Genomic DNA, 26,468 nt, shown 5'->3' with positions numbered 1-26,468 from the left:
CCAAATAATATAATCAATTTTATAAAATTGTAAACATGTCAATTTTATGAACAATTTTATAAAATTGTAAATTGTATAATCAATTTTACCATCTTTTTTCATTTGAGTTTGATATGAACAATTGCATATCAAATTTGATAACTTTTTTTAAAACTACAACACCTAACTCTCATTGGTCACCATATTTGTGTCGGACACGGTATAATATTGATACTTGTTGGATATTACTTTTTATTTATTTAAAAAAAAAACTAAAATAAAGGGGCACTCGCAAATGAGTTTGTTTTTCAGAGTAGGATTTGCAATTGCAAATAAAGGAACTCGCAATGCACTTTGTAGTGCGCTTGTCGATTTTCTCGTTGTAATTTGATTATATATCAATATAATATTAATTAAAGCAAAAAAATATGCAACAAAAAAAAATGTTAAATTAGTCAAACCAAGCCCAAAAATTCTAATCCAAGTGACCAACCCTAGTTGAGAGTCAAAGTTTGAGACTAGTTCCATGCCTCCATTTTCAATTTCCGATACTTAATTATTATTAATGTTTTTTTGTAGTATCACTTAGGGCTGTCAAATGGGTTTCGATAACCCGATAACCGACCCGAACCAAATCGATAAAAACAGTTTGATTTTTGGTAATTTGGTTTTCCTCTACTGAACCGAATTCGATAAGATATTGGTTTGGTTTCGGGTTGCCATCCATCGGACCGATAAGATGACGCTTTTAGTAATATTTATGATTAATTTTGTATAAGTTTATCAATTGTGTGGCTAAAATTAATCGATTTAATTTTAGATTTAATTGATTTTATAGTTTTCGATTCGGGTCGGTTCGGTTTCGATTTGTAATATATTTTATTAGTTTGGTTCGGTTTTGGGTTTCCAATTTTCTTATTGGTTCGGGTTCGGATTTTTCAAAATCCGACCCAAACCGATCCATTGACACCCCCAATACCATTTATAATTGATGGATTTTGGTAATACTATTGCGAGAGATAAAATGAAACAAAACGGTGAAAATTGAGTATATTGTCATTAGTGCGTGGATTTTTATTTTATTTTATTTATAAAAAGACAACTCTTTGTGGCGAAACATTGCTATCCATCACACACATCTAAATCGTATGTTTAAATTTTAATTAGTGAATTTATGTCGAGAATACAAATCAAAATTGAATGGTCTTAAAAAAAATATATTACTAAAATTTTTAAGTTTTGGTTTTGGAAATTTCTATTCCCATTCCTCTTCATTAGTGAACTTGTGGTTTTATTAAAAAATGATTGAAAAATGTTTAGTCCTAATGTGGAGCAATTGGCAAATGTTTAGTCTAACAGTTTGGGTAGGGATGTCCATTCTCACCAAAACCCAAACCCGCCTTCAAAACCCAAAAAAAACCCAAGACCAACCCCGCCTCGAGTCCGACAAAACCCGAACCCGAACCTGCATCGAAATACATAGGGTCGGGTTTGGTCACACTATCTAAACCCGGACCGACCCGAACCCGACCGATAATTTGGCCCTAAACCCGTTAAAAGGGTTAAAAAGCCCTAAACCATATCCGCACCGAACCCAACCCAAAACCCAGTTATATAGGGTAAAATGCCCGACCAAAACCCGAACCCGAACTGCACTATAATTCCCAACAACTATATTTTCATTTATTATCTATTTATCTTCAACAAACTTTTTAGTGCTTTTCGCTTCATTACTATTTACTTTTGGTCTTCAAGACAAATTACCTTTGACCGCACTTTACTACTCTTCTCTCTCTCCCCTCCAACAACTCCCCAAGAAAACAAGACAACCCAATCACACGCTTACGATGAAGAGATTGGGTGGGTTTGATGGTCTTCTTAAGTTGCAGATTCACTGTAAAATTTGCAAGACCTCCCTCAAATATCTCTTTTAAATGTGGTCACCAAGGCCGAAAGAAATCAACAGTCGGATTCACACCACCACAAAACCGAACTCCCAAAAGCCATCAATCTTATCATTAAATCAATGCGCCGATTCACACCACCACAAGTTTCGAAACTCCCAAAAACCATCAATCTTATTGAAGTTATTGTCTTTGGAATTGCTTGCTTTGGCTATTTTACTTTTTCTTCTTTCGCTTTTCAAAAAATGCAATCCCGTGTTTTGAATCTTTGACGATCACGCCGGCTTTATGATGTTAAAGTTAAAACGTGATCAAATCCAATAAAAGAAGATGGCTTTTGATTAATTAGATGAAAAAGAGATTTTTCTCGAGATCTAATAACCGAAAACAACGCTCCTCGATGAAGAGATTTAATATTCTTTTTATTTCATATATTTCGGTTTTACCATACCCTCGAAACCCGAACCCGAACCCGACGGCAATTCAAATATAGGGTTAGGGTAGGGTTTGGTCACATGTATCCAACAAATAATCTCCGAACCCTACCCGACCCAAGAAAGAATAGGGCCGAGCACAGGTAACCCGATACTCGCTCAAAACCCGAAAAATCGGGTTCGGGCCGGGTCGGGTACCCGTTTGGACATCCCTAAGTTTGGGTCAAATTTGGGGCGTGAGAGTTGCACAGGAGCACATTTTGTTTTCTTCCATGAGAATTACCAAAAGTCAAAACAATTGATTTATGGTGGGCCTAGGGACAAAAGACTGACATTAAATTGCATAGTCACTGTGATGAAAAACGGAGTAAAACTCTTGGTCTGTTTTCTCATCCAGATGGCAGTGTTTTATTTGGCCAGAAGCAAACTAGCCATACAGTAAATTGCAGCAAAAATGGGCTCGTCATCACAAGGTGGATCTTGCAACATGGGTTTTGTCGTAGAATGATAAGAAGTATCTCCCTGAATTTTGCACTACACTACTTTATTAATTGAAAGTTAAGATATATATAAAGTTATAATTGTCAAATGAAAATTGATATATATATATTTAAAAGGATGAACTAGTATTATCTCTTAGATGAGTTAATTAGATTTCCACTAGATGGGAAATTAGAGTCTCTTCTTAAATACACACAAAAAAAGTCGTCAAAGGTTGACCAAAATTTTTTTGTACAGATTTAGGAGGAGACCTAATTTTCCATCTAAAATGAAAAAATCCTAATTGGCTCATCTAGTGGGGGGGTAATACTAGTTAACCCTATTTAAAATTGTAACAAATGAGAGCATTTCAAATCAATTCTGTCTCTAACTTCAATAATTTTGATGTAAGTAAATGTAAATGTTGTAATATTTAATCCCTCGTCTGCATCGGACGTTGAAATCCCACCAAACGACCATGGAAATATGAGGAATGTTCATATATAGCATTCATATAATATGTTTCATATTCGCAGTCACGTATAATGTACCAAACGAGTGTGTCATGTGTATCCTTAAGAACTAGTACATCCTTATACACTATCATACAGTACAAATATAAAATCCCCCAAAACAGAAATAGAAAAGAAATATGAACATCTCTTCGACATTTTAATTCTGCTTGCAACATCTCCCTCATTATTTGCTCCTGAAGGGCTTAGAGACATGAAGTGCCTTGGTAATCCCTTGGATAGATCCACATGCAGCAGCCAGAGCAACAAGTAAGCAAAAGAAGTTGAGGATTTGGAGCCCAAACCACCTGTAGGTGAATCTTTGGATCTTCTTCTGTGAAATGTACATTTCAATAGGAAAGTAAACCGTAAGCGGCCAGTATCCAATGGCTCCAAGTAACGCCACTACATCGTTGAAGAAAGGCATGGCCATGGCAAAGACAGTTGTCAAAACTACAAATGACGTCCTCCATATAAGCCGAAACAAATTTATTTTGTACTTTCGATGCGTCCCCTTGATGTTTATGATATAGTCTCGATTTATTAACTTTGAGTGGCACCATCTCCAAGCAGCCCAAGTTTCAACTGCAGCGAACAGTGGTTGACTGAATACCTGTATAAATCCCGCGAATTATTAATAAACATCATCTCTACTCATATGATATCCACAAAGGAAAGATCCTGACAGTATAATGAATCTGGCTTAGCTTGGTTGAGAACATAGATTATACTGGATGGTTTTTGGCAGTGGAACCTAATGCCGATCGAGGCCCAAAGTATCAACATCGTTCACTATATTGGCCCCTGAACTTCCATTATATAGCGGCATTTTCAGGCCACGATGTTGATGACTATTCTACGATTAAATCTGTGGATGTAAGTCAGGATTACTATGACAAGCTTATCGGGATATTTTAGGCTATGAAGAATGTTAGCGCAAGTCAGGATGCCAAGTCTTTTTAAGGATTACCTCCACAAGCTTAATTAGTCCATTACTCCTAATATTGCAAGATGAGTTCGGTCAAGTGTAAAACCTGAAATGCACCCACTAAGTGCACAGCGATGCAGACATTTGCAAAGTCAACCAACCAAAAGGGCTCATAAAATCCGAAGCCAGTCAACACAACCACATCTTGCAGCATAGCCAACACAACCACACAAGACATAAAACAGAGTTGTTGTACAAATGCCTATCAAGGTTGCCTTCTTCATCTCCTTGTTTTCAGATGGAGGCCTCAAAGTATCCTAAGGGAATAGGAAATGAGGAAAGAGAGAAGAACCCATGCAAACAAATCAAAAATTCAGTATGGCGGTTCTTGGATATTAATTATAAGAGTTGAGCTTTCTTACTTGGATTTCAATCAATATGAGAGAAAATGAGTAAGCAAATGCAATATCTCCTAGCGCCCTGAACGCCCTCCACACTTTTTGAGCTCCAGTTAAATTTGGTCCAATTTTTACTCCTCCAAGAGTGGTCCTCCCTGATTTTCCTGTCTAAATCCCAGAAGTCGTTGTTCTCTGATCTATGGTAGTAGTTGATACATGTCTAAATTAATATATTAGGATCGTACTTTAACACATCGGTGGTGTGAGCGCATAATCTACTTGGTGTATTAACCGAAACACTGGACAGGTATACAAATACGCTGAGACAGTTTTGCTCGATCTACCTATTAATCCTGATAAGTAACAAGGCCAAATTAAATATATTTTAAGCTACCATCCCCGCTATTTGCACAAATATTCATAGTTCTTGCAAATGTCAAATAGTTGTGATTGTATCCAAGTCTGACTAATTAAAATGTTCTGCTCAAATATAATAACCTTCCATACATCAATATCTAACATTATTACTTAAATAAAAAAGAAAAGGGCTCACCAGAGATTATTTGCGCTACAGAAAGAGCCACTCCAATGAATGCGTAGCAAAAGGACATGATTGCTGCGACGCTGGAGAGCCACGAGAGCTTGTGAATATTTGGGATCTGAGACAGGACAACCTGAACGATCCCAAACGAAATCATGTAGGGATTGTTCGAGACTTTGCATGAAGTTTGATGACCTCTAAAGTGGAAGCAATTTGACTTCTTTACAGCCCGCCCTGAATTAGTATTAAAATTAACTAATTAAGACCTATAGCCTAGTAGTAAACCGTGTGCGTGACAGAACAAAATTTATGTTGTGGTGGATGGGGAGTATGTTGAATTCTAAGTTGAGGGTGCTTACAACATGCTAATTGATGCTGTAATTGTTACGTAAACGAATGCGGAAGCATGACAATTGGACAAAGAAGATTGAATGTGGTGATAGAAATCGACAAAAAACAAATCAATTAAAACACTTACCAATGCAAAGCGAATAACCAATAAAAGTGGAGACGAGATTTACGTGGTTTGGCGTTAGCCTAATCCACCAAGCAAAAGAGGAGAATTTTATTAATGAGATAAACAAATAGAGTACAATCACTCACAAACGAATCCCGAAGAATTCACAAACTCTCTCTCACAAATTGAACTTTACAAATCCCACCAACTGGTCTCGTATTTATAGAGGTGGGTATCAAATTAGAATCCTATTTAGAATAGGAAACCAAAACCTTAACCGTGTGGTTTATCCAAATCTGAGTCGTATACCAACAGTAATCATGTAGCCTATTACAATCCCAACAATGTTGACATATTGAGTGATTCCACAATCGATGTACCTTACTCCACCTGAAATAAAACATTTAATCTGGAAATCTGGAATACCTCAGAACTATCCAGCATCTTATAAAATGCTTTGTCCCATTGGAATACACCCTTCCAACCGTTGAGTTGTTTGTCCCAATGGTTGGTGTACTCAAGTACCTATTAAGTGCATCTAAAATTACCTGAGTTAGCTCTGACAGCCTCCATGTATGAGTAGTTTCTCTTTCCAAGGACAGGATCAGGAGATCTATAACAATCTGCTAAGAGACTTGAAGTGAAGTAAGTAATGAAGGAGAATGTGAACAGAGCAACAGGTCCAGCGAGCCATCCAAACTGTGCTATGGCCCAGGGCAAGGAAAGTACACCAGACCCAATGACAGCAGTGATAATATGTGCACTGCCAGTCCATACGGTTCCTATCAATCAGGAGAATATCAGTGAAGATTCATTGAAACGCATATGCAAGAGCTTTTTTCCAAAAGAAATAAAACCTCTTTATATACAGAGACTGTGACTTACCGCCCAACCAAATAGGTGTTAAACAAAGAAAGCAAGCCCATGGGTCGTCGCCATATGTGTGAGAGATCATAGATGCAAAACATGCGTAGCAAAATGTGATGTATATACTGTTAACATTTTAACAAGTACACTTCTATTCTAAAGAGTGAGGACTCCTACTCTAGTGATTGTTTTAAGAAGTTAAGAAAGTTTGACATTGTTCCAATTAAGCACTTAACTAAAAACAGAGTACATACATTGTTTTCTATTAACCTCTGAATCAATTGTTCGGTTTTGGTTTACCAGTTAGGAGTTGAGTTGCTGATTGCACATTTAATGTTTGATTTGTAAAAGGGAATCGAATCAAGTTGCTTAGTGTACCCTTATCTGATGGAACAGAAAGTTCATTTATCACGTAGATTCCCCATATATCGCAAATGGCCATATTCCTTTACGTTAGTGAATCTGATAGATTAAGAGTGACTGTTTTAAAATTTAAAGCTATAACTATGTCAAATATTATGAACAACTAAACAGGCCTACATTGGATCTTCCCATTCTTCATGATACCTCAATTTGGAGACAAAAAAGGTTACCTGTAAATCCCTGTAATCATTTGGTCCTCATATTAGGTTTCGGTATGTAGAAGCTAACTGATGATTTAATCAGATTTAAACTCCAGATAGGGTAAGTTTTCGGAGACTGCAAAAAACATGCCCACATACAGAACTGTTTTGGGACCATACAAGGATATAATTTGGTCTATAATTCGCGTAAGTCATCCTCAAATCAAGTGGTAACCAACACAGTGAAACGGACTATAGTACTATACTATCTTCCGGAAGGCTTGCTCTGGCCCCCGGGGCGCAGGAGGCGCACTTCCCTTTTCCACGGCATTTAAGCGCACCCTCAAGAATCATCAGGATTATCTCTTCTGCCAAGTGAATTCACCAATAAACGATTGGTTTTAATTGGAACTAATTGTTGTATAATTATCACTTTCAACAGACAACAGACCCTCTTAAATGCTCTTTGTCCTAGTCCAAGACATTTGTATCCATATATATCATGTCAATGTAATATAGCGTGACACATGCATTGTAATTCATGACACGTATTTGTGATGAAACTTAACTCTCTCCATCTCTAACTCATGCCACCGATCAAAATTTTGCCCCACACACGCAGTTGCGCTGATGAGTAAATTAATACGCTTGTCTATTAATTCTTGAATTATGGAGTTTTCTGTACTTTTTTTGGTTTTCATCATCAATTTTTGTTTTCTTATTTACACTTTTATTTTAATGTGTTGCTGCATAAGAAGAAGCAACAAAATCATCAAGCATGCAAGTGCCTAACCCAATAATAGTATTGAAAAAGAGTTGTTTATTAAAAGTAACGAACAATAAACCACGCAAGATGATTTTATAGACTGGATTGGCATGGTTAGAAATGAATATGTATATGAGGTTTATACGTAGAAACACATACTTACCTGATCTTTTTGGCCTTCCATCATCATCCATATTTTCTCCTTCTTTCTCAATATCCATACCACCCATGGGAATCTCTCTTGTCACGCCCATCGTCTCATTATCAATGTAGAGAAAAAGGGCGTTTTTCTCCTTTCACGGTCGGGCCAGCGGCTCAAAGAAGCGCGACTTCATCATGGTCCAAATTAGCGACCCTTCGCCGTATTTCAAAGGGAAGCGAGCCCAGCGCTTCAGTCTTTTGTTTTGCGGGCCTCATTACAAGAATCAGCGATTTTTGTTTTTAGTATAAAAACAAAATCGGTTTTTGGAAAACCTAACTTAACCAAAAAGAGAGAGAGAGATTGTAAGAGAGAAATTCTTAAATGTGAGTTGAGTGTTCATTCTTTGTGAGTGAATTGAGAGCTCTTGTAACTGTTACTCTGACATCTAGTAAAAAGCTTGGATCTCGCCAGGTGTGGAAGTAGGCAAATTTGCGAACCACGATATATCCTTGTCTTGTGGTTGGTTCTCTTTTGCATTATTATCTTTACTTTATATGCTTGTTAAATTGTAAGATTAATGAGAAGCGTTGGGATAGTATTTGGAGGGTATTGAAGTCTTGTCTATTGAGAAAGATCAATCTTTGTGTAGGATTGATCCGTTTGGTGTGGGTAACGCGTTGTTTCGCAGCTTAATTATTCACAACAATTGGTATCGAGGCGAGGTATCGACTGGGATTTTGAGTTTTGGTAAAGAACCATAGTGCTTCAAATTTATGTAGACAAGGTGTTCGATAAAATTCCCGAGTGAGATAATTTTTTGGGTTATTGTGTGTGACTTGAAAAAGGGGCTCCCAGATGTCAAATGCTAGATTTAAAGTAGAAAAGTTTGATAAAAGAAGCAAAAGAAAAGATGGCGAGGGTGATGTCGAATGAGATGACTTCCAAGCAAGTGGAAGGGTAGTTCGAAGAAGCCTTTAAAACATGTCGATGCTACTGAATTGCAAAGAAAAGGGGCATTATCTATGTGATTGCTCTAGCAAAAAGAGTAACAAGATGAAGTGGTAAGTTTGAGAATGAGGATGTTAGTGAAGCAAGTCTTGCTTCCGGCCCCCGATGGGAATGATGTAAGTCTTTTTCGGTGTCTACACAAGACGACCACATGACCGATATCGTGATTCTTGATTCCGGGTGTTCCTACCACATGTGTCCAAATAGGAAGTGGTTTGCTACCTATGAGAACTTGAGTGGAGGTTCCGTTTTGATGGGCAATGCCGTTGCTTGTAAGACGGTTGGGATTGGAACTATACGGGTCAAGATGCATGATGGTGTAGTGAGGACTTTAACCGATGTGAGGCACGTTCCTGAGTTAAAGAAGAACCTTATTTCTCTTGGTAGCTTGGATTCCAAAGGCCACAATTTTGTGGGAAATGGTGGAGTCCTAAAGATCCTTAGTGGCTCCTTAGTCATTATGAAGGGTCAAAGACATGGAAACTTGTATACTTTGTTGGGTAGTACAGTGATAGGTGATGTAGCAGTGAGTACATGTAGTGATGATTCTGAGTGCACAAAATTGTGGCATATCGCCTTGGGCATATGAGCCGAAAAGGATTGTCCGAGTTGTCTGGCGAGGGACTCTTGAAAGACTTGGAGAAACCAAGTATGGAATTCTCGGAGTATTGTGTCTATGGCAAGGTCGCGAGTCAAGTTCGGTACAAAACAAGCACAAGGCGAGGGCATCTGGATTATGTGCATACGGATGTTTGGGGACCTTCTAGAGTGGCTTCTAAGGGAGGTAACCGGGTATTATGTCTCTTTCATTGATGATTATACACGCCATGTGTGGGTATATATCTTGAAGTCCAGGATGAAGTTTTCGAGACATTTAAGAAGTGGAAGGCAATGGTTGAGAATCGCATACGATAGGAAGGTGAAGACTCTACGGTCGACAATGGTACCGAAAGTATACCTATAGGCCTTTCCAAGAGTTTTGTCTTGCAATGACGAGGAATTGCCGGACAAATCGACACCGATGAGGGGCACCACACGCCAGAATGGGTTAGCGAGAGAATGAATCGAACGCCGCTTGAGAAAGCTAGGTGTTTGCTTTCCAATGCCAATCTTGGCAAAGAGTTAAGGGCGGAATCAGATTAGCCATGGCGTGTTACTTGTATAATAGATCACCGGCTCCGGCGATAGGCTGCAAAACACCTTATGAGGTGTGGACGGGGAAACCAACCGATTATAGTACTTTGCGAGTGTTTGGATCTAGTGCTTTACTACCACATGAATGATAGTAAACTTGATTCTAAAGCTAAGAAAGCAATATTCTTGGGCTATGCAAAAGGGAGGAAAAGGGATACAGATTGTGGTGTCTAGAGAACCACAAGTTCCCGGGTCGTGATGAGGTTACCTTTGATGAGACTTCGGTGCTATTTTTAGCGGTAGGAGAAGGTTGGAAATCTTGGTGATTCTATACAATCTCAAGTGATTGAGATAGAAGCGTCGAGGATGCTAAAGAGAGTGAGGTTCTTAGTGAAAGAACTATTCAACAAGAAGTAGAGTTACAACAACTGAAGCGACAAACTTTGGCTAGATCAAAGCCAAAGAGAAGTGTGAAACAAGTATGAAGTACGGGCATGATAAACCAGTGAAGCATTATGGTCAACGGACTCGGTTTATGACCGAATATTGAAGATGATGAGCGGATAGCTTCAAGGAAGTCCGTTAGAGATGCTCATTACTGAGATATTGGTCGGTGGATATCACGAGAAAATGGTGGAGGCTCGTGACAAGTTTTAATACTTGGAAATTTGTTTCATTACTGGGGCAAAAAGGGTTTTAGGTTGTAGAAGGTTCTCTATGGAGTTGAGTTTCAACATTGGTTGGGGGTACTCCACAAATGGTGGAGGCTCATGCATTGTTGATTGATGCCTTTCGTAGGCATGGCCCTTTGTGGGCGTGATTGCTCTTTGTGAGCATGACTCTCTGTGAAGATAGCTCTTTGTGAGCATGACACTCTTTGTGGGTGGCTCTTTGTGAGCATGACACTCTTTGTGGGTGGCTCTTTGTGAGCATGACACTCTTTGTGGGTGGCTCTTGGTGAGCATGACACTCTTTGTGGGTGGCTCTTTGTGAGCATGACACTCTTTTGTGGGTGGCTTTTGGTGAGCATGACACTCTTTTGTGGGTGGCTCTTTGTGAGCATGACACTCTTTGTGGGTGGCCCTTTGTGGGCATAGCCCGCCAGGCGGTTGGCTACGAAGTTCGGATGGATGTGCTCTTCTTTGGATGTGTTAAACGGTTTTATGTGTTAAAACCTCACCGAGGTGGAGAATGTAGAAAAAGGCGTTTTTACGCTTTTTCACGGTCGAGCCAGCCAGCTCTCAAAGCGCGACTTCATCATGGTCCGATGAATTACGACCACCCGACCTTCGAAGAGGCCAGCGCCAGCTTCAAAGCTCAAAGGGGCCTTGCCGCCGGAGTCTTTTGTTTTGCGGGCCTCGCTTCAAGAATCGCGATTTTTGTTTTTAGTATAAAAACAAAATCGATTTTTTTTAAAACCTAACTTAACCAAAAAGAGAAGAAAGAGAGATTTGTAAGAGAAAATTCTTAGTGAGTTGAGTGTTCATTCTTTGTGAGTGAATTGAGAGCTCTTGTAATCTGCTACTCGGACATCTAGTAAAGCTTGGATCTCGCCGGTGTGGAAGTAGGCAAATTGCCCGAACCACGATATATCCTTGTCTTGTGGTTGGTTCTCTTTTGCATTATTATCTTTACTTTATATGCTTGTTAAATTGTAAGATTAATGAGAAGCGTTGGGATAGTATTTGGAGGGTATTGAAGTCTTGTCTATTGAGAAAGATCAATCTTTGTGTAGGATTGATCCGTTTGGTGTGGGTAACGTTGTTTCCGCAGTTAATTATTCACAACAATCAATATTTTCATTCATCTTTTTTCTTAACTAATAAGAGAAGCTAGGAAAAATGGAAAATGAAGTTACGCACAAGAAAGTGGTTGCTGGTAGAAATAAAGAGGGGGAAAGAATTTATACGGTTGGAGAGTGGGAGTGTTGTGAGTTTTGTCACTTTGTGTGCACGTGAGACTGAGAGTGGGAGTGCGGAATTAAAAGGGAAAAGAAAATTATGAGCATAGTGTGTAATTTTGTATACATCACAGAGGTCATCTCCAATGGGTGGTGTAAACCGTATAGAGTGGAAATTTTACACTCCAAATATAAAAAAAAAATTCTCTCCAATGAGGGTGCTATACCGTAGGTAATATTGTATTAGCTAATAGAAAGTGTGGGGAATTCCCCCTCTCGCTATTAGTTAATAAAAAACTCGGGCGACACTCGAATTGACGTCTGAGTGAAATAATTTTCGAACGTCACTTGGAGTAACGTCCCTTTCTAATTCTAAAGTAATTTTTTAACTCAGACGTCCCAGTTTAAATTAAAGAGAGACGTCACTTGGAGTGACGTACGAGTTTAAAATCTATTTTTTTTTACACTCTTCCATTGGAGAGTATAGAGTGTGGATATTTATAAGCTATACAATACTATACAATTAGAGGTGTAAAATCCTAATGACACCTACGTGGAGCCTAGGTGGAGGTATAATTTTACACCCCCCATTGGAATTAGGGAAGGTTAATTTTAGTGTGGAGTCATCCAGCCAATACATATCATCTTTTATTACACAATTCGGAGCATTTGCAGGTCCTAGCCTAGGAAGTTTTCATTTGTGTAATTATTTGGGCCTTTATAACAATTCCTTATTGTACATATTATTCGGTCATGTGAAGCAATTTTGGAACCATTCTTTAATGTAGTCGTAGAACTTTTCTGTGGAGTTCCGTTCGGTCTCTTATAGCCATGATTCATACACTTGTACGAACAGAGTATTAAGGTTTAGCTAATTTTCACATAAATGAAATTCATTGTCTTCTTGACTTATTTTGTATTTTTAATTTCACATAAAGTTATAGTTGAGAGACAATAAGCTTGTAAACCCTCAAACAGACCATTAATGAGAAATTAAAATACAACAGCTTCTAAGTTGAGCTTAGCCAAAGCAGTCCATGAAGTTATTGTACGTAAATTTCTGTATAGAGATGGTTCTGGTAGATTGGTAGTGCAGGGGATTCGTCCGTGCGCCAAGTTGCAATATTACCTGGAGGAGGATCACAGACATGAGCAATATTGCTTTCCTGAGATAGTAATAAGGCTTCAGAAAACAGACCAGCATAACATGGTGTACAGTGCCGGCTCATCTATTAGGCGACTTAGGCGGCCGCCTAAGGCCTCAAATTTGGAAGGCCTCAAATTTCCTTGTTTGTCCTTGCACATATTTAATATTACTATTTTTTTAAATGCAAAACAAAACACAAAAAGATAATGTGGTCAATTTATTTTCTCCAATTCTCCCGACCGCACTAAATTTCAGGAATTGAATTGGTTTAAAAGAAATAATATCCAATAGTCCACTACATTATTTGCATCTCAAAACTATATGACAAATCTAATGGTTACAAACGCGAACTAGTCTCATTTTTTTGTGGGAGTGTCCTCATCTAGTTAAATCTCTTAATTGGAAAGATTAAATGAAAATGGAAATCCCACATTTAAAGCAAAATCTCATGACGCCTTTCCACTTCTTCTCAAGTTAATTAAAAACAAATTTATCAATTTCTATATCAATCATCTCTTTCTAAAGGTCTCTCTCTCACTGCCCCTTCCATGTTTCACTCCCAACCATTGATTATCTTAAACTCACATTCTCACAAATTGGTCTCTAATACTTTTGTATTTGGAAGCTAATCAATTAGTTTAGAAAAAAAGCCTCACTTTGGATCGTCGCCTAAGGCCACATCCAGCCTTGAGCCGGCCCTGATGGTGTATATATATTGATTAAAACGGCTTTGTTCTTTGGTAAAACTTAAACAAAACAATAGTGTAAATACTGTGGATAAGTCGCTAGAGGGCCACAAGATCGCAGATTCGCAGACTTAACATCCATAGAAACCTTCGGCTCCTCTTCACCGTCATGGAATGGAAGCAGTTTTGGTAGTTGAGGCTGTAAATCGGCGTGGATGCTAAAGAAGCCAGGCAGAAGTAGTCAACCATTCCACAGTTGCTACCTTGGAGGAGTTCACCAAATGTGCAGACGATGTTTGACATATTAGAATGAAGAGTGCAACTAGACAAGTTACAAGTATATAGATTGGTGTGGTACCAATCTGAGATAAGGAAGAATCCTGCTGCAGAGAGAAGGATGTGAGAGATATTAAGTTTGGCATGGGCTCCTGTTTCTGCGAATCAAAATGCAAGGTAGAGGAATGACCGATTTACAGTTCTAACATGGAAAACCGGATTTCAGCAGAGCTTTCCAGAATCAAACAAAGTGTTGGAGTTATCCCTCACACTCACATGAGGAGAGGAGAGAAATTCAGTTTCAGCTTGTGTGGAGAAGACAGAGCGCGCCCCGCGCCCTCCACAAGTCTTTCTGGAGCACACCCTGCGCTCAAGCTCCCGGACATCATCTAAGGCAAGAGCGCACCCCGCGCCCTCGATAGCACAATTCCGAGCGTGCCCCGCGCCCATGCCTATTTTGGCAAAATTCTATTTTTGTGGAACCGCGAGTTTGCACTATATGTTTGGGTTTTTGACAAAACCAAACACACGAGAGGCAGCACAAAAGTCAGAGAAAACTCAATCTTGAAAACTATCAAGATTGAAAGATAACATTTACAGAGAGACAACCCTGTAAAGAGATAAGAGTGATCTAGTAAGGTGAGAGACTGAAAGGAGAAATTGTAATCTTCCTTCCCACTTTATAAAGGACTAACTCTTGTGGAAGTAGGCACCATTGGCCGAACTACGGTATATCTTTGTGTTGTGGTATCCGTTTAATTCTGCTTTACATTATTATCTGTTGTTAATAGTTGTTTAGCGAGTTTGGCATGTTAGCATAGGTTGTAGTTGATATTTAGAATTTGTCTGAAGTTAAATTATGTTCAAATACAAATTATTTGTGGAGTGGGAGAATCGATTGGTATTGGTATAAATCTTAACAAGTGGTATCAGAGCCTTGATTAGATTAGCCTAGGGTGTTATCCAAATCTTGGTTGGAAGGTGTTTGACAAAACTCCTGAGAGAAGATTTAAGTTTAAATAACTTGTAGAGATGGATCATTCCATAAACACTCGCATGACGAGTCTGAATAGAAAGAACTACACCATTTGGAAAGTTAAGATAGAATACTTGCTTTATTGCAAAGACTTTGCACAACTCATTGAGAATGGAGGAGAAAGACTAAAAACGGTTGCTGCGGTTGAGTGAAGCAAGCTTGATAGAAAAGCAATTGGGTACATTCGACAGTGGATTGACAATAGTGTCTTTCACCATATATCCCAAGAGACTACAGTTTTTAGCTTGTGGAAGAAACTCGAAAACCTTTATGAGAGGAAGTCGGGCGGAAACAAAGTGCTGGTCGTTAAGAAGTTTGCCGACACGAAGTACCAAGAAGGTTCTTCAATGTCTGAGCATCTTAACGAAGTATAAAATATCATCAATCAGATGCATTTGATGAAGATTAATTTGGGAGACGAAGTTGAGGCTTTGTTTCTATTAGGCTCTCTACCCAAAAGTTGGGAGACATTAGCAGTCTCTCTACACTGAGCCGCCAAGGATGGAATAGTTACCATGGAGATGGCTACCGCGTCTTTGTTGAATGAGGAGACTAGAAGGAGTTCAAAAGGCAGCTCCTCTCGCTCAGAGATCCTTGTCACAGAGAAACGAGGGAGAGGTAGATACAGAAAACCATCTCGTTCTAGAGGTGATGACAGAAGTAAATCTAGGGGTGAAGCTAGAACTCCTAAAGCAGAGAGGCAATGTTACTATTGTGACACCAAGGGCCACTTCAGATATGAGTGCAGAACACTAAAAAGGGATGAAAAGAAGAACTGTGTACATGAAGACATGGCGCAGAGGAACGGAAACACAGGCAGAGATACTACCGCACTAGTCGACGACCTATTGGGAATTGTGTCGACAGGTGAGTCTTTGTCTTAATACCTTTTATCGATACGAGTGGGTGATAGATACAGGAGGATCCTCCTATCACGTCACAATCAAGACAGAAATTCTTCACTACCTACAATACGTGGGTGAATATGGTGAAGTGAAGATGGGTAACAGTGGTGTCTTGAAGATTATAGGCATTGGTGATGTTCATGTAGAAACCAATGTCGGCTACACATTGACACTCAAGGATGTAAGACATGTCCCTAACATTCGGCTAAGCCTAATTTTGGCTGGAAAGTTAGATGACGATGATTTTGTAAACTCGTTTGGTAACGGGGTATGAAAACTGAGCAGAGGTTCCATTGTAGCAACCAGAGAAAAGAAAATTTGCTCTCTTTACAAACCACAGGCTAGTTTGTGTAAAGCGTATGAATCTTGTGAAGAAGCTTCCTCCCCGAACCGCGGGCACAAGAGAGACATTGTCATATGGGCATAAAAGGGATAGAAGTTCTTGCTAAGCAAAAGGCCTTGCCAGACATCAAAGGTACACATTTAAATACATGTACTCACTGTTTGGTAGGAAAACAACACAGGGTGTTTTTTCAAAGATTCCCGTCTCACAAAAGGACAATGTCCTTGAACTAGTGCACACAGACTTATATGGTTCTATAAAAGTGAAGTCCCACGGGGGAGCTTCATACTTCGTGACCTTCATTGATGATGCGTCAAGAAAGATATGGGCATATAGTCTGAAAACCAAGGATGAAATACTTGGCGTGTTTGAGAAATTCCATAGTATGGTGGAAAGAGAGACAAGAAAGTTGTTGAAGTGTATTCGCTCAGATAATGGGGGTGAGTACATTGGGCGTTTGAAGACTATTGCCAGAGTCATGGGATTCGTCATGAGCAGACCGTTCCCAAGACACCGCAACAAAATGGAATAGCAGAGAGAATGAACCGTACCATTGTAGAGATAATAAGATGCATGTTGTCTCACTCTAAGCTACCTAAAACCTACTGGGTAGAAGCAATGCGTACAGCCGTGCATGTGATCAACCTATCGCCGTCGAATCCTCTAAATAGTGACTATCCAGAGAGAGTATGGTCAGGCAAAGATGTTGATTATGGATACTTGAGGGTATTTGGGTGCAGGGCATTTGTGCATATTCCGAAGGATGAGAGATCCAAGCTTGATGACAAAGCCAGCGAAGGCTTTTTCTGGGTTATGGAGATGAAAAGTTTGGTTACAAACTCTATGATCCGATTAACAAGAAGGTAATCCGAATTCGAGATGTTGTGTTCTTAGAAGACCAAACCATAGCAGACTTTGAGGAAGGTGAGAAGCTACAGACTTTCACCAATGATCTTATTGATTCAGAACCATAAGTTCCTACTGTGGAACGTGCAGAAGGCATTGAGAATACAGAAAACCATAAGTTTGAAACTCATAATGAGAATCCTATTGCTCATGATGGGATAGAACCTATTGGTATAGAAGATGCAGATGAGATGCATGAACCACTATGTCACACCCCAAATTTTCAGATAATATTTAAAACAATTATATTCAATTATCTGGAAATTCGGGGTGAAACAAAACCCAAAATCCTGTTATCAAACACGATATATACAAAACTGAAATCAAAAGAAAACTTAAAGGAACAATCCTTAAATCACATTATTAAACTACAAAGAAACTAACCATTTCAACTTGAAAGACAATATAGTTCTGTTTTCCAAAACAGCGTGTAGTTTCTTCCCAAGTAAGATTTCATCCCCAATATACAAATTCTAATAATCTCATATAACAGTACTCATCATTCCCACTTTCCAAAATAACTCACAACATAAATAACACTTACATTCCATTTATTAAATGCACATATGATAACATAATTAAATCTGAGTTTGGTATACCTTACCTTTAAACCAACACGTCGTCTTAGGGTAGGATATTTACGTCCTTGCAGAAAAGATTAATAGATCCTACCCTCCTGCAAAACAGAGTTAGACATCACAATAAAATGATTTATCTCAGCCAGTCAAATTTCCATTCATAACCAAACCTCATTTAAGACATTTAAGTCTAATTAATATAACCTGGTTCGTCCTGCATATTCGGAGAATACTACTTATCATAATACCTATATCAAAGGTAGTCATTCATATGACATCATTACGTCATAAAGTTTCTACGTGAATAACCATAGATCTCAAACTATCACAAGTCATTAATATTTTTGTAATAACATATCAAGTTACACTTCACATCCATAACATTACACAATTCACTAATATTTTTACTTAAAACCCACTCGTCTACGTATGAAAACGGAAAAAATATCACACCCAAAGAGTATTACATTCATCCCTTGTGAGTATCAACTCATACAACCCACGTATATATTTCTCATAAGAAATCATATACCTCATATGCAATAACTCCATCACACGTAAAATCAATATTTTTACTTTGCTTATTAATTATCTTGTTGACTCATTTATTCAAAGACACGGCCCAACTTTTAGTTCCTACTCCACGATTTGCACTACACACATTTGTCAAATCACACATATCTGCATGTGCCTCACTCACACCGAGTACCACTACAAGACATATGTCCCAAGCGGGATATCGCTTCTAGGAAACATACTTTCATCTTATAAACTCGTAACTTGTGAGTCACAGCCATCTCTGGGCTTTCCATACACATAATCACAAAGTCTCCTTTGGGCATAACAAAATATCAGATCATTTATGGCACATTCAATGAATACCTTGGGTCATTCCCGTCACATTCAAGGAATACTCATCATAATACTAACAGGTCATTCATGGCACATTCAATGAATACCTTAGGTCTTTCCCACCACATTCAAGGAATACCTATCATAACACTAACGGGTCATTCATGGCACATTCAATGAATGTCCTAAGTCATTCCCGCCACATTCAAAGAATACCCAAACCTACATTCCCGTACATTCACACTACACCAGAATTGTGGATTAAGGACGAACCTATAAGACTGATTTTACTGTCCTTAATAAAGTACTTGTATACCCGTCGTACACTCTTCAAAACCGTCGCAAGGACAAAGTCCAGGAAGTCCAGGACTCTTTAAAGATTTGACCTGGTCATAATAGAAAACATGAAACCCAGCCGTCGTAATCCCAAACATTTTTCGTCGCCTTCCAAAATTCCCTTTTCTTTGGACCCGTGTTTCTGCTTCACTTGAACCTAAAAAAAAATCCTCTTCTGCCTTTCTGTCTGTGGAAGCCTCCCCATAATCCCTTGATTTGGGTGAAGAAGCATTCTTCTCTCATGGGGATCGATTCGGAATGGAAGAAGAACCATTTCAAAATCCTTTATTTAGCCCTAGTTATTCATCCAATGAAAACATTTCAATCAAAATTAGTACATCCCCATTTCTATTCCTCTTTCTGGAAACCTCGTCTCAAAGCACGCAGCTGTCCACGGTGAAGCTCAATTCCAACGCCCCACTATTCTCAACTCCTCAAAAGAGGAGCAACTTCTCGAATGCTGTTTTTCTAAAATGCTATAATAGAAAGGAATGTGTAGTAGCAAAATTTCTCGAATGCCCATCAATTGTTTCGAAGGCAAAGAATGCCGATGAAAGATTTGTTTCAAGAACGTGTCGGATAGTTGAGTCAAGTATGCGGTGTGTTGGATTGTCAATGGGGTGATGAAGGTAAAGGTAAACTTGCCCATATATATTTTGGTCGCTCATTTCGACGCCGTTGCTTCGTTGTCGTATATATATATTGTTGAAGGCAGGAAACGCTTATCACAAATCTGGGTGAAGAGGAACCGTTGGCCCCAAGGTCCATGGTGTTGCTATGAATCCTGTTAAGCATCCTCATGGTGGTGGTAATCACCAAAGACATTGTGCATGCTAGTCTTGTTAGATCATGATGCCCCTCCGGGATAGAAAGTTGGGCTCATTGCTACTAGGATGGTCGCCTCTCTGCTGCAGTCAAGTCACTTTGCTACTAATTAAAAAGAGAAGGCTTAGATATTATGCTTTCGTTCTCAACTTTTTCTTTGGAAGTGATCTGTGTCAGACATTTGTTATTCACATTTTGAGAAAAAAAGGTATATATATTGTTATTATTATTATTTTTCTAATTTATTGAATTTGTTTAGTGTTTTTCTTTTTATCTATATTATTTATATTAATATTGTCATTTTGATTTTAGTATGTAAGTTGGGATTATTTGATTGGGAAAATGTAGTCAACGTAATCGTGTTGTCTAAGGTGGCCCTTAAGCCGTTGTCATAGGAAGACCAAGATGTCAGTTGGGAAACCAGAATGCCTTGCTCATGACCAAATAGCTCAATGACTCTATCTCGGGGCAAGAGTGTAACTAGATGTAAATAAATTTGTAAAATGCATAGTGACTAAAGGTAGTTATCTGAAGAAGACTACTAGTGTGTACTAAGAAGACGAACTATGGGTTGTGATAGAAGGCTTTGGTATATTGAAATTACGAGTAGTGAAGGAGCAATATAGAAGTATAATATGTTGTGCAATTTACATGTAAAGGACCGAGTCATTTACATGAAATAATGTTAATTATTAGGTATATACACTTTGTAGGTGCTTGTTTATATATCTTATGTGGAAATGATGAAATGAGTGTTTATATACGCTTAAGTTACAAATCTTTTTCAGCTCTTGATGTCATCTAGTCTTGAGGAGGGATCATAGGAAGTGTTCGTCTGCTGATCTGTGGAACTATCTGATGATCTATACATTGGTTTTCCTGCGAACCAACTTAAGGATACAACACATATCTGCTTATCTGTACATTGGTTTTAAGTTGGATGCATCACCACCATTGTCAGATAGTTTGTGGAACTATCTGACATTCTGACCATCCTTTCACACTGAGAGCAGTTCAGGTATTCTATTATTATTTATAAAGATGTTCAGAGTCACTATAATGACTATTTTAGGGCATCGTCTTATGAGATGCGACTTCAAAGCATTCTTCTCTTGAAGTCTTCTTAAAAGAAGTCTTCTTGTCATGAATGATCCATCCGTTCTTTAGAATCACATATGTGTTGTATTATCTTTCTGTGAGACAATCCACAGTATCAAAATGAACGTTTTATCTCATGCAACTTGCTTATCTTTACTTGCTATTCTTATCTAGTATGTGCTGGCAATTGAGTTCAAGTTTGTGATATTGCGTTTAACCGATATCGACTCTGTCTTGTAAATTATTCGAATTGATCATACATATCATGGTTGAAAGTATATGCTTGGTCATTAAGAGTGTGACATTGAATGAAACTTTCGTAGCAAGACCAATTTTAATTTGCAACCAGAGACACCCATTTTGCTATTTGCTCACTCTACCATACATTCCACTGAAGTCACCTTGATACTAGTTGGTGCATCTCAATATTTGATGGGTTGTACGTGTTGCTACCATTGTTAAAGTTACATAACATTTACTGTTGAGTTTGTGATTAGTGTAGGTTTTCTCCTCATTTGTTTGTTGGAGAATTTCAAACGCCGGATTGTAATGTGAATTTTAAGAACCAGCAGGTTCATCTAATTCCATTCTCAACGAAAAAAATAGTTATGTCTTTTACTTTTGTTATTACTTTTTATTACAGCCAGTTGTATGGGCGAACATATCATTATGCAATGTTATATAACAAAGTTCCACTTGCCATATTTTGTGTCTATGTATGCTTCAATACCAATGTTATGGTGTCTGGTCTTGTAAATTATGTTAGAAAATTTTCTTTGTGAAAGCTCTTAACTTAATGCCTCATGGTAGTGATTTTCATTGCAAAACCAATGTTTCAGTGTATAGTGATTTTCATTGCAGATGTATAATTACTGGGAATTGAGGGACTGGGTACTCATATCTTGGGCGGCCCTGGGGACCGTTTGGGAAGGTGGTGTTTGCATACACATGGATGGACACATGCATTAAACATGTGGGATGGAATAATTGGGGGAAAGCTAAAAATGAAAGAAGTGCTTGTTTTTATGAGTACAGGTATCTTGCATTAAACCCTTTGTTACCTGCTTTCTTCAAATTTATACACTTTCTTCAAATTTATACCAACGCATTTGAACATGGGTTATGACAACTTGCTCAATATTCAAAAACAATATAATTTAGCTTACAACTTAAAGTGAGATGGAATGATTACTTGTCATTTTTTTATTTTGAAAATCAGCTGAGTGTAAGTTTCAGCTACTTGTTTAAACCAAAAAGATCTCGTTAGCACTGTCGATGTGATGCCCCTGAAATTTTGGGGGATCAAGTTAAGTAATCACTTTATATATTTCTAAATGACCTAGTATTTTGGAAAATTATGCTTGCATTCATATTAGAATGGTCCTATGTTATGTATCTGGATTCCAATGGAGGAGTTCTTTTCAAGTTGTGACGTAATGAATGATCGTTACAGTCTGAAATATAAGTTTCTACGTTCAGAGGGAATATCCTGAATATATGTTTTGATCATTCATAAATCATAACTCATAAGGGTATATCTAGGTATATAGATGTTTGTGGAATCTGATGACTGCGTGAGAACCAAGTAGTCTGCATTGCTTCGTCCAACTTAAGGATGTTGATCTGTACATTGGTTTTCCTGCGAACTCTTGCAATGGTGGTGATGCATCCAACTTGGACGAAGCTTTACACCTTAAAAGGTGAGCATGGCTAGTGAGGCATAGTGCCTGTCTGCTGTGCCATATAGGATATTTTAGTTTGAAAGCTTTATTAGGTTATAAAGTAGAAACAAAAGTAGTTGGTATGAGGTGATTACTTTGTTCCATAGTCTGGATATCTCTGAAGAAGAGGTATTGTTTTCGAGTGTCACAAGTTCGTATGGTCACTGATAAATCAACAAATAAGCCAAGAGGATATGCTTTCATCGAGTACACACATAAACGGGATATATATGAAATGAGTGTAAACAATATGCTTTTAAACCTTCCGTTTTGTTTTCCTATCACTGACGCTATAGTCAATTTAAGTGAAATCGTATTGATTTGATTATAGTTATGTGAGGATATTTGTGGCATTGATTAGGTACTTTTTTGTACATATCTCCCTCTATTTATAGGGAATGAAGGTTCGATTTTTAATTATCCAAGCAATATCTAAGGTAATGTTAATAATTTTTTTGAATTGGGGTTTAGTTAATTTGTGCTTCTCTTGTTTCTGTGCATGTTAGAATTTCAGCATATGATTTTTTGATTTTAGTTTTTTGTTAAATAAGACTTGTAACGTTACGATCTTGATGTTTAAAGACCGTTATCTAGACTATGAGTAAACAATAATTAAGGAAATTAATATGGAAGGCAAGCATAGAAATTAATAAGGGATGATTGTTCTAACCGATCAAATTAAAGTCATCTTTTCGTATCGGTATATTCGAATTTAGATTTATCAAGGGTTAGTCTAATTATTATTTTATAAGGTTATGATGCATGTTAAGGTGTACGTAGCTATGTGTGTGGTATTGAACGGAAGAAGACCGTTTTACTTCATGTTTAGAATTGTCTAAGAATAACTATATTCTAGCTTTTAAGTGGCTTTAAGTGTGATGAACTTCGGCATGGTGCCCTTAGATAACATTTTTGTTTATTAAATATATCATATCTTTAGATCCTAGAATCAAGTTATATCTTGTTAAAAGAATTTTTGTCGTTGCAGGTTCTTATATGCTACACAAGGGCTTATCGAGAATATGGTGCAAGTAATGGAAAGCTGAAGACTATAATTTGTTGTGAAGTTTAGTTAACAACTTTTTGATTTTTTTTTATTTGTTTATTTAAATTGTTGATTGAATGAGCCACTTAGCAGGTAATGTTATTTATACAATGGAGTTATAATATATTTTTTTAATTTGGTATGTGACCAATTGCCTAGTTGGTATGAGAACTATTGTGAAATAAGGGCGGGGATTTCCTTTGAATCAACTAGTGTAGCAGTTGCAGGTCATTTGGCCTGCACATTTTTTTTTAAAATACTTTTTCTGAAAAACGACGGTTTTGTCTGTCTTTGTTCTTGCGACGACCTTGCGACAGATGTGTTAGTCGTTTTCTAATTCCACTTACGACGGGCCTTACCCGTCGCAAATATTAACGACAGGGCGATTAACGACGGGACCTGAGACACTAAAAACCGTCGCAAATTAGGAAAAACGACGGACTTTGACCGTCGCAAATCACAAATTCTGGTGTAGTGTCAAGGAATACGACCAACCCACAAGGCAAATACCTTAGTTCCTCTCTAGGGCAGTCCAAACTATTGGGTCATTCATGGCACATTTAATGAATACCCGGGTCATTCATGACACATTCAATGAATACCCATTTATCACATGACATCACAAGTCATAAACATTTCTTTTCATCAAAGAGGCATGGAAAGATCTAAAGATGTGGGCAACACATTAAATTTTCACCAGACACTTTTACATTGGATTTTAACACTCGAGAGTTTTCATTTATTATAATATTTTTATTACAAAACAAGCATTGTCTCAAACAATAATTCATTACTAAAGATTCCAACCACAATAACTAATCAACTCACTTCATTATCAATTATATAAATCATAAATATCAAAAGGTTCAATTAGGAAAAACGCATTAGTTAAATGTCTCGTGAAAATATTTTAAACCACCACAATCACGTATACAATTAAGTACTAACATTGTACACATATAATTAATTATCACAATAACTAATAACTAATATATAATATATAATATAGTGTAGTGGTACGTACTTTTGCTTTCAAAGTCGCCTCATTATCCAAATCTTTTAAGATTGGAATCAAGCCTTCGTAGTTCTTATCAGCCACATAGTCAATACTATAATTTTTCTTATATTTATCCAAATGACATGTAACTTAATTATTTAGAAACTATGGTATGTAGATATATTTTTTCATGTAGAACTCGAAATCCCAACCTCAGCCCATCTAGAAGAAAACTTAGATCGAAAACGGTAAAAATCCTAATTTTCAGCAAACTAGATTTTTGACGGACTATCTTCCGAATGACACAACTCTTTTCACAGGTATCCAAACGCATCGAGGTTTTTTGTGTTGAAAATCTGACACACATAATTTACTTTCTCATGTTTTACAAAAATATTCAATCTCATTCTAAATGTGCCAAAACTAGGCTCGAACACGGTCTTGCTTGGCTGATTTCTGACACCTTTGTTTTCTGCCAGTCAAACTTCCATACACCATAATTAATTCCACAGGCCTCGGAATGAGATGAGGCCAATTGGAATAGAAAACAGACTTTCAAATCTTACTTTTTCATGTTCTCATAAAAATCTAGTTTAAATTCTAACTAAATTAAAACTAGACTTGAACACAGTGTTTAAAAACTGATTTTTGACACACTGTTTTCTATTGACCAAACTTCCAGACATTAGACACCAACAGATTTCATGTCTTTGCTACATGCTTTTCTAAGCACCTAAACTACATAATCCAAGGTGCAATTTGCCAACCCCTATCTGGCACATGAGTGGTCTGGAGGTCCACAAAATAGCTTAAAAATAACAGTAGCTAGAAAAACAAGCTATTAAAATATGGAAGCACGATAACTTTAACCTCGTTTCCTATTCCAGCAACTTCAACCTACTGCAGCTATGCTACATTCAATTAAGTAATTGATACAATAAGAATCTGTAAATAGCCAGACCAACATTTTCTGGTCTGTTTTTTTTTTTCATTATTAATAATAATCATTAGCTTTCTTATTTAAAGTGCATAGCATACAAATGCAACAGGGCAGCATACTCCATATGATTTATGTCAGTACCAATTCTAATCAATCTAAATGTAAGTCTTCAAAACTTAATATAGAACTGTAACTAGTCAGCAATTTTCTTTGCATGCTTCATAACCTTGAACATTTCATGATTGCATGCATAACACGTTTAAAAAGTTGCATAGTAAAATTTATAATAAATAAATAAATAAAAGTCAATTGAGATAAAATATACCAGCATCTCCATCAACAATAGAAGAATCCCAAGGATAAAAACCAAAAGAAGAATCATCATCACCAAATGGGTACCCATCGTAATTAAATTCTTTTGCATCACATTTGACCAAACGAAACGACTTGTTAAAACAAGTTTTTTTTTTTTTTTTTTTTGAAAGAGAAGGAATGAATGGATTCTTTTTGTTATTATTAGATTGTTTGGAGGAGCGAGAAATGTTTAGGAATGGAGAAAAAGTTGAGGAACAAAACGTAGATGTCTGCCATTGTTTGACGAGAGATATGATGTCACTTTCGGTGGTGCTATTCCCTAGTTCCCGAACCTCAAAGTAAGTTCTCTCCCTCCTGTAGTAAGTTCTCTCCCTCCTGTGTTACAATTTTCGGTGTAAACTAGTCTATGTGTTTTTTCATTTTGAAAATTTCTGAAAAATAGGGATTGG

General features: G+C 37.6%; 1 long non-coding RNA gene and 1 pseudogene across 2 annotated transcripts; both read right to left on the bottom strand.

Annotated features, from left to right (window-relative positions):
• Positions 1-3,365: 3,365 nt before the first annotated feature.
• Positions 3,366-12,037, bottom strand: LOC147511708 (amino acid permease 6-like; annotated as a pseudogene). Its single transcript, XR_015219491.1, has 8 exons — positions 11,909-12,037; positions 7,993-8,098; positions 6,182-6,415; positions 5,943-6,023; positions 5,189-5,431; positions 4,660-4,799; positions 4,344-4,554; positions 3,366-3,922 (listed from the first exon to the last, which is right to left on the bottom strand). The product of XR_015219491.1 is annotated as an amino acid permease 6-like (transcript).
• A 933-nt stretch (positions 12,038-12,970) lies between these two features.
• LOC147511707 (uncharacterized) lies at positions 12,971-26,339 on the bottom strand. Its single transcript, XR_015217059.1, has 3 exons — positions 26,030-26,339; positions 17,917-17,988; positions 12,971-13,179 (listed from the first exon to the last, which is right to left on the bottom strand). It is a non-coding gene; the product is annotated as an uncharacterized LOC147511707 (long non-coding RNA).
• Between the last annotated feature and the right edge of the window lie 129 nt (positions 26,340-26,468).

Source organism: Coptis chinensis, chromosome 3 (genome assembly GCF_015680905.1).
Source record: "Coptis chinensis isolate HL-2020 chromosome 3, ASM1568090v1, whole genome shotgun sequence".
NCBI lineage: Eukaryota > Viridiplantae > Streptophyta > Magnoliopsida > Ranunculales > Ranunculaceae > Coptis > Coptis chinensis.
Note: the sequence above shows the minus strand (reverse complement) of the source record. Positions and strands in the feature narration are given on the sequence as shown.